This window comes from Macrotis lagotis, chromosome 1 (assembly GCF_037893015.1).
Source record: "Macrotis lagotis isolate mMagLag1 chromosome 1, bilby.v1.9.chrom.fasta, whole genome shotgun sequence".
Taxonomy (NCBI): Eukaryota; Metazoa; Chordata; class Mammalia; order Peramelemorphia; family Peramelidae; genus Macrotis; species Macrotis lagotis.
Window position 1 is genome coordinate 163,196,753 of NC_133658.1, and position 9,835 is coordinate 163,206,587.

The window sequence follows — 9,835 nt, forward strand, 5'->3', positions numbered from 1 at the left end:
GAGTGATGCCAGTGTTGCTGAGCTGGTACTGCTATGACTTGAAGAACTTTGATTTTCAGTGCAATTTGATTTGGTTTCATCAAGTGTTATTTTCCTGGGATGCTAACACCCTTGAAACACAGCTCTGTCCAACTTTCCCTAGGGAATTGTAATTCAGAGTTCATTGGTCTCATTTGTTTTCTTCATTAGATGTTTCAATCACAAATAGGATGCTACAGCTGAAATTTTCAATTACACTTAGATATCTGAGACTGTGCCTCCTAGGAAGAAATGGGGAAAAATCTGTCAGTGCATAAGCAGTGCATAAGCAGACTGACTTTCTTCCTAATCTCCTGTGGAGGATATGAGCTGAGCTTGAATGGACTACCTTTTTGGTATAACAGAGGAAACAGGGAAAAAACCCTTCAGTCTTGCTGTTCTAAACTCAATGAACACAACTCAATTTCCCCATTCTGTATTGGAGTGGCTCAATATATGGGGATTAAATATAGTCAGAGACCAAGGAAAAAGGATTCCACAGTCAAGATCAGAGAATATAAAATGAAGAGATACTTCCCAAATACATTATAAATGACATATTGAAACCACCTATTGAATGGTAAACTGCAGCAAGAGGCAAATTAATGTAAGATAGGAACTTTCACAAATATGTTTGAATCTTTCACTATGTTAAAATACCAAAAGTCCTCCTTTGGCAAAATTTTCCCAGAAGGGGTTGGGAAAAGAAAGAAGGTATCGAAATCTTGCCTAGAATCCATCATCTTTCTCCCACAATCATCTTTGTAATCAATTCAAAGCCTCCTAAAAATGACAACTTGGCATAGATGACAAAATTCTAGTACTAATCACTCTACTAGATTTCTTGTTTTATTTGGATTTTTACTAATCAGAGCAGTTGGAACTATTCTTTTTTCTTTCCTTATTTTTAAAATTTTATTTTTTCCAATTGCAAGCAAAAGTAATCTTCAACATCCATCCCCCTGCAAGTCACTAAGCTTCACTTCTCTCTGCCACCCTCCTTCCCTCCTCCTCCCCCATCATTGCAGTAAACAATCCAACAAAGCCATACATGTGCAATTGTACCAATACACCTTTCCACATTAATCATGTTGTGAAAGGAGATTTAGAACTAAAGGGAATAACATGAGAAAGAAAGAAATAAGATATAAGAATTTTTTTAAAAAAGCTAAACATAGTATGTTTTGCTCTGTATTCAGACTCCATAGTTTTTTATTTGCATGTGGATATAGCATTTTTCATAACAGGTCTCTCAGGATTGTTCTTGATCACTGAACTGCTTAGTACAGTTGTGTCCATCATAGCTGTTCATCTCACATTTTTGCTGTTAGTGTGTACAAAGAACAACAACAAACATTAATTAAGGACTTAGTATGTATATAACATGATCGTAGGTGTTTTCCTCCTTAACATAAGATACTCAAGGAATAATTTAATTTGGGTCAAGAAGTTAGATAGATATGCTGCCCAAAGTGTTGTCAGTGAATTCTTATTACAGTATAGTTTGAAGGAAAAAGAACAAGACCATAATTCATAATTCTTATCTTCCAACAATTTCCATCTATCTGTCCCTGGGTAAATTACTTGTTCTACCTGAGCCATAGTTTTATCATATGTGCAATAGGATTAATTATGATACATTCATATATCATGTTTTAAAATAATTTTCTTTTCAGCAACCCTGATGGAAGTGTGGTGATGATCAGTTGTGAGTATCATTTTTTTCCAGGATAGGATAAGGTGAAAAGAAGAGAAAATGAATGTTTTTTAATTAAAAAATGAAATTTAATAAAAATGTAATGTAATTTTAAAAGGAAGATAAATTATTTTAAAGTAGAAAGATAATTCATTAAGGTATATAGGACCTATAATCTATGTTAATAGAATGAATAGACAAACCAACAGCATTGTAGCTCCTTAAAGTACTATTACTAAATAGAACACAGAATTAAAATTTCATTAGAATTCATAGGAAAATCAATTTAACTCTTAGAATTTTACCTCTAAGTTCCAATCTAATGACTGAGGAATATTACCTTTAGGTGAAAGGTAACTTAAAGGTAACTTCTAGAGACTTCTTATGAAGCTAGATACTATGGCTTCTAGTTGGGTTTTCTCTTAAAATCTTCCTGATGCTTCTATTAAATTCTGTTTATTCACCCTGAAGAGAAATATAAAAGAAATTAACATTATACTTGTGGATTGGGGGAATATAGAAAAAATTCTAGATAGAATGTTTAATGATAAAAAATTCCAAAGTCGTTCTGAATGGGATGAATTCCATGTTTTCTTGCATATCTACTATTTAGCTAGACAAGCAAGAAGAACTATTGCTATCATCTATAATTATATAAAAATAAAGCAAGTATGGACTCAATCAGAACTCAAACAGTAGGGATCTCATCCTGTGACCCATAACCCCAAGTTCTCGGTTACCACGGAAGTGGAAGTTCAATCTTTATGACTGCCTAAAGAATCATTTTTTTGCTTCACCTCATTTCACAGTCACTCAAAATTATCTTTGGGGCATCTCATATTATAATTCAAATATATCATCTGAAGAGGTTTCCACAAATGCTGGAAACAATGTCTCAGTATTATATATGTAGGTATACTTATGTATATACATATATATATATATAAATAATAAGTACAAGGTAAAAATGTATAATATTAATTATAGAAGAAGCTTTATACTAACTCACAGAAAATCCTGGAAACCCCAAGAACTTATAGAAGAGGGAAAATATATAAAAAGACCATACTTTTCTCTAATCTCTCCATAGTAGTGCTATTTTCTCAATGGCTTAATTATCCAGATTCAAATTAATACTATTCTTCAGAAGATAAAGAAACTTTCCAAAAACACAAACCTCCACTATTCCAATATGTTCCACATATAAGATAAATTCTAGGACCCTAAACTGGCATTCAGCCTCTGTTTTGAGGATTTGGACTGCTTTCTAGAAGAGAAATTAATGTGATACTACAAAAGAACAATCTTCTTCCCAGTGGACTAATATTTTACAAAAACACTCACATAAAGAGTTCATGGAGGAGGAGTAAGAGAAGAAAATTCAGACCCCTTATTCACCATGTTGTGATTTTTTTTCATTCCTTAAAATTCTTTAGACTTTGAAAATCACATTGCAAATCTTTTCTTCCAAAGAGATTGCTATTGTATGTCTCTTTTTGACAGATTAATTCTCAAGATTGATATACGATATAATCAGTGTTAGATAGAATAAAGCAAGTGAATAAGAAAGAAGAAAGAATAAGATGAAATGGAAAGGGAACAGGCAAAAATGAGGAAAAGGGAGAGTTCTTATATGGTAAAAGGAAAAGAAGTAAGAAATTATAGGGAAAGGAGAATGAAAAAATAGAAAATGATAAAGTTGTTACACTCTACCATTGACTAATTATATAATTCCAAGCAAGTGAATTAACATCACAGGACCTCATTTTCTATAAAATATAGAAATAGAATTATCTCTAATATTTCTTTAAATTGTAAATCCAAAGATATAAGGATGAATACAAAGAAAAGGAAAGAAAAGGAAAGCAAGGAGGAAGAGAAAAACTAAAATGTAGAGAGGAAAAAAAGACAAAAGCCTGACAGTTACAAGGTAATGAAAGAAAAAGGAGAAAAATCATTTATTTGTTCTTATATTGATTCTTTTCTTTTCTTTGAAAAGTTTAGTTAAAAAAGGTGCAAACCCACATGTAAAGAAAAGTTAAAAAAAAGAAAACCTAATACTGTTATCTTTTCACAAATCTTTTCTCATCCCTACAGTCTGAAAGTTATTGAGGCATAACAATTAGAGCAAAAATGATTTGGTGGTATTCATCATTAGAACCATTAAATCTAAGGAAAATAAGGTAATATTTTTTTTCTGTTTGAAAGTTTAACACTTACTAAATAACTTTTTAATCCCTTACCCTAAAAATGAAGAGGAAAAAATGATATGCAATAAAACTTAGCTATAGGTTCTCTAGATTATCATCTGAATTATTAGGATTTTCCTGCCACTCTATTAAGCAGGAAATAAGTGTTTGGAGCAAAGGAAGTGTTAACAGAAATGCCAGTGAAGTCTCAAATGTGAACAAGGACAAGACTTTCATGACAGCTGAATGCACAGAATTGAGGACAAGAGAATCATCACTCCATTCATTAGGAAATTTAATTTTTCTAATGTTTCTAAGACTTTTCAGGGTTTTTACCTTTATTTGTTCTTTTATTAGGTAATGTAAAATCTGTATCTGAATCTATAATGGGTTGTGGTCTTATGCTTATGCTCAGATTCTAGTCATGAATCAATATTCTACAAAAAAAAAGATGATTCAACCCATTTTGAGCAAATATCCTCTCAAGTCACATATGATTCCCTTCCCTTAGAAGGGAATTCAGGGGTCATCAAGGCAAATACTCATGTGAAAAAGAATCTGCCTTGTGTCATACCTCTTTAGGACTTTCCCAGATGTCTCTAGGAACGTTCTGATAAAGAATTAAAGTTTCCTTATATTATGCTAGCATCTGCCTCTTTGACATTTCAAATTAAGAAAGATTAAGTGTTTCTAGGCCTACCATTCAGAGAGATGGAGTTTTGGAAATATAAGCTCCATTTCTATTAAATGACTTAACATATATAAAGCATGTTAGCTATTATATGATTGTTGTTGTTGCTATCATTATATTCTTGATATGGTCTGGGGTAGGCTTTGAGACATACTAACATGGTTATGATCATTCAAAAGTTAAATTCACCAATAGAGATAATTCTATTTCCATATTTTATAGAATTTTATAGCATCTACAAAACATATATACACTGAAAGTTTAATAAAGTCATCCTTGCCTTCCTTGAGCATACATTCTATTAATTGGATACCACACATAAATAGCTATAATTCATTAGTAAAACACAAATGAAGGGCTTTGTGATATCTAAGACAGAATGTCAAAGAAAGTTTTATAAAGTAAATGGCATTTCAGTTACAACTTATAGGAAGAGTGAGAACTCATGCATTCATTAAAATATGACTTCTTTGCCTTATGGAATTATTTACTGTGAGTTCCTAAGTTCAGTGACAATGAAGTATTAACTCTGGTTCAATCTGGTCCTATTAGTCTTTTTTTCCCTAAAGATGGACAGAAAAACAATCAGAATGACTGTCCATAAATGCAACCACTGTGCAGCAAGGAATTTTACTAATCCCTTCATTCATCTTTATTTAGCTCATTATAACTGTTATATTCAGAGGTCCCTGAGGTCTACTTATTCTATATTTATACTTTTAAAGCTCCATTTACCCTCATATGTATTGACCATTGTTTGCTGTAAACTACATGGGTTTCCAAGTACACATAAATATCTGATTTCCTGTAACTACAATGTGGGCAATTTTACTCTATATTCCACAAAGAAAACCTCAGAGACCTAGGGTATCAAGGAACCAATTTAGTCTGTGTGTCTTTATAGTATTTTTGCCTGCTCTTTGCACTCCCAAAGGCTTCCCAGTATCCATAATGTAGGTAGATCATTTGAATGCTATGCTTACTCTGTTCCTTTGAAATTCTTACCTAAAATGAAAGACTCTATAGGCATTTATTAAGTATGAGTTCTATTTTAAGACCTGGGCTTAGAAGAAATTTTAAAAAACGCATGAACCTCTATGAGCTCACATTCTAATGGGAGACATGCAAATAAATCCAGATTAGTGCTTACAATCCATATTCTGAAATCTTTGAGTGGTTTTCAAATATATATGTGTATATATATACATACATATATTCCTTGAACTTATATAGAATGTGGTAATTAGTTACTGTCTAATAGAGCTATGAAGGACAAATCTGAATTATAACCACATAAGTGGATTTATTATTTGATCTATTTAGGACCTGGTTTTAGATACAATACAAATGGAGGGGGGCAGTAATCTCTGAGGGAAAGTACTAACACTGTGTGTCTATGTATATGTGCGTTTGTGTATTTACTTATGTGTGGAAGGTGTGTGTGTGTGTGTGTGTGTGTGTGTGTGTGTGTGTGTGTGTGTGTGTGTGTGTATGAAGGGCAGGATTGGGAAAGGTCATTGCAGAAGGTGAAGTTTGAACTGAGTCTTGAAAGTAGCTACTGAGTCTACAAAATAAAGGAGGCTAGCCAGTAAAGAGGCAGAATGTGGAGCTGGAATGTGGTATCTGAGGAACACCAAGACCAGTTTTGTGGGATTGTAAATTTAATGAAGGACAATAAAGTATAATGTGACTGTAAATGTAGGAAGGGTTGTGAAATGCTTTTAATGTCAAAAATGTTACATGTGATTCTGAAGTAATAAGGATCAAATGTAAAATTCTATCAAACCAGAAAGGATTTGAATACTGGGATACTGAGATTTAAGAACTGAGTTAGTGGAGTTTGGATAGGTTAATTATCAGGGCAACTAGGGTTTATTAAGGACCCATCACGGGGCAAGAACAACAACAGTGTGAAGGGGCCAGGAGCTAGGATGTATGTCCAAAACTCCAACTAGATTATCAGCAAAGATACACCCAGACATGATCTTGAATTCATCTTTCCCTAGTTACTAGAACCAGACCAGTAGTGTTCCCAGAGGCTATGAGTGTGTGTACTAAAAAAAGGGTCTCCTAAACACATGTTAAAGTCAGTACCCTATCAAGACAGAAATATAGGGATTCTTCTAAGTAAAGATCAATATCACACACAGTCCTTAGATTATTTGGACCAGAAATTCAGAAGAGGAGAAACAATATCTCAAAGGAAAACAAAGATGGCTCACAAGAATTATTACAATTCTGAGTAGAAATTATAAAAATAAAAATAATATTATGAATGAATTGAGACCATTAGAGGAAAGAATTAGTTTAAAAAAAATGAGTTGTGCAGGAGAAACTTGGAAAGACAATGAATAGTTTAGCATAAGAGATACAAAATCTTAACCAAGTAAAAGATTCCTTGAAAATTATAATGAACTAAACATTTGTTAATGATTCCATTAGATAACAACAACCAAAAAAAATTCAAAAGATTGCAAAACTGGAAAAATTTAAGGAATTTCATGTAAAAATGAACTAGAAAATATGTCAAGGAAAGTCCATTTCAAATTCATTAGACTACCAACAATTCACACCCTATACCAAAATAAGATTCAAATGGATATAGGATTTAGACATAAAAACAATATTATGAATGAACTAGAATATGAAGGAATAGTTTGCATGTAGTATCTATGGAAAAGTAAGCAGTTTAAGACCAAGGAAAAAGAGACCATCATTAGAAACAAACTAGTTAATTTTGATTACATTAAATTAAAAACATTTTCCACAGAAAAAACTACCAAGATCAAAGGAAATATAATAAATTGAGAAACAATTTTACAACTACTATTTCTGACAAAGGACTCATTTCTAAAATATACAGAGAACTAAGTCAAATTTTCAAAAAAACAAGCCATTCCCCAATTGACAAATGGTCAAAGGATATGCAAAGGCAATTTATAGCTGAGGAAATCAAAAAGATTCATAGTCTTGTGAAAAATTGCTCTCAATTATTACTTATTAGAGAAGTGCAAATTAAAGCATCTCTGAGATACCACCTCACACCTCTCAGATTGGCCAATATGACCAGAAAGGGCAATGATCAATGTTGGAAGGGATGTGGGAAATCTGGGACAATAATACATTGTTGGTGGAGCTGTGAACTCATCCAACCTTTCTGGAAAGCAATTTGGGATTATGCCCAAAGGGCAACAAAAATGTGCATACACTTTGATCCAGCAATACTACTACTGGATCTATAAAAATGTATAAAAATATTTATAGCAGCCTTGTTTTTGGTGGCAAAAAATTGGAAATTAAATGAATGTCCTTCAATTGGGGAAAAAACTTTACAAACTGTGGTATATATATATATATATATATATATATATATATATATATATATATATATATATATGTGTGTGTGTGTGTGTGTGTGTGTGTGTGTGTGTCTTGGAACACTATTGCTTTATTAGAAACCAGGAAGGAGGGATGGGAATTCAGGGAAGCCTAGAAGAATTTGCATGAACTGATGCTAAGCAAGATGAGGAGAACCAGAAAAATATCGTACACCTTAACAGCAACATGGGGGTGATGATCAACCTTGAGAAAAATTGGAAACAAAACACGTTAAGCATGACTTTACGTGTATAATCTTTATGGGAAAGAGGGAGGGAAGGAAGGGAGGTAGAAAAATGTGAAATTCAAAAACTTATAAAAAGATAAATGTTAAAAACTAGCTATGTATATAATTGGAAAAGATAAAATGACATAAAAAATCAAAATCATAAGTAAAGAAATAAAAATAATTAAAACACACAAGAAAGAATGAGGAACAACTAGAAAAATTATGAAAATCATGTAAAGAAAGTTAAAAAATTAGAAAAATAGACATACAATTGTATATGTATATATACACACATATTATATATATATAAATATATATATATATATATATATATATATATATATTTATACACCCTTTACCCTAATCACATTCCATGCATATTGAAATGAAGTAAAAGGTGGGGTTTCATCTTTGGAAATTAAACTGGCATATTGGGCAGCCCATTTTTTGCAAAGTAATCTGGATGACATTTATCGGACATGGTAAGGAAATTGCTCATTCTGTATTATAAAATGGATAGCCAGACATTAACTGTTACAGAATAAGATAGAAAATTTTAACAAACTGTTCAATTTATTTTCTTAAAGATTTCCTCCATAGCCAGAGATCTTGAATAACCCAAATATCAAACATCCAGAAGCAATTCTTTACTTAGCTGATGAATTTGCCTTTCACTTTAGGAAGGGAAGCATACTTTTCAATGCTTATTTGTCTTTTATACTTTACTATCCTCTAGAGAGGTGGATCCCTTGGGAGTCTTGTACTGCTTTTTGAAGGATTTTCACCTTTGATTTTGGCATGTACAGCTTTGAATCTTTTCCATTCTGCTTTGATTTTGGTGCCCCTTTTTTCCTACAATATCACAAATAGATTTTGTCACTGAAGTGGTCTTTTATTAACTTTCCTCATCTTCAAGATCATCATCATTATCTTTATCATCAACATCATCTTCTGCATCTATTTTCATCTTCTTCAAACAGTTTTACATTTTACTGTGGAACTTTCCTACTAACTCTAGGAGCTTATCCTTTGACAGATATATTTAAGAGTTAATATCATCTTCCTCTTCATTATATGTTTTAGCATCTTCCTGTGGTGATATAGATACTTGATCACCTCACATATACTGTCTCTGAATCACATTTCAATAACCTTACTGTTGGAGTCATCTAAAGATATTCTAGCCTACACAGACATTTTCAAAAATGCTAGTAATACTTTGTGTTACCTGGATAATTTAATGCCTCCAATTCACCAATATGTAATTCATTATTCCCACCAGCCCCTAAATTCACAGTGCTCAATGGTAACTTCTACTCATTTTCATCAATTTCTATCTTAAAATAATAATCTTTTTCAACCTTGATTTCACAACCAAGGAGGAAATATGGAGCCAAAAGAGACTCATAGCCATTTCTAATGAGTCCTCCATTTGAAGAGTGATAGTAAGGAGAGCAAAGCAGTGCTTAAAGCAGAGCAATGAGGAAAATGGAGGTATGAAATCACTTTGAGTGACACAAAATCTTTTTTTAAAAAATTTATTTATTTAAGACAATGGGGTTAAGTGACTTGGCCAAAGTCACACACTAGGCAATTAGTAAGTGTCTGAGATCAAATTTTAACTCAGCTTCTCC

At 32.3% G+C, this 9,835-nt stretch overlaps 1 pseudogene; it reads right to left on the bottom strand.

Annotated features, from left to right (window-relative positions):
* Positions 1–8,774: 8,774 nt before the first annotated feature.
* LOC141518320 (nucleophosmin pseudogene) lies at positions 8,775–9,633 on the bottom strand (annotated as a pseudogene).
* Between the last annotated feature and the right edge of the window lie 202 nt (positions 9,634–9,835).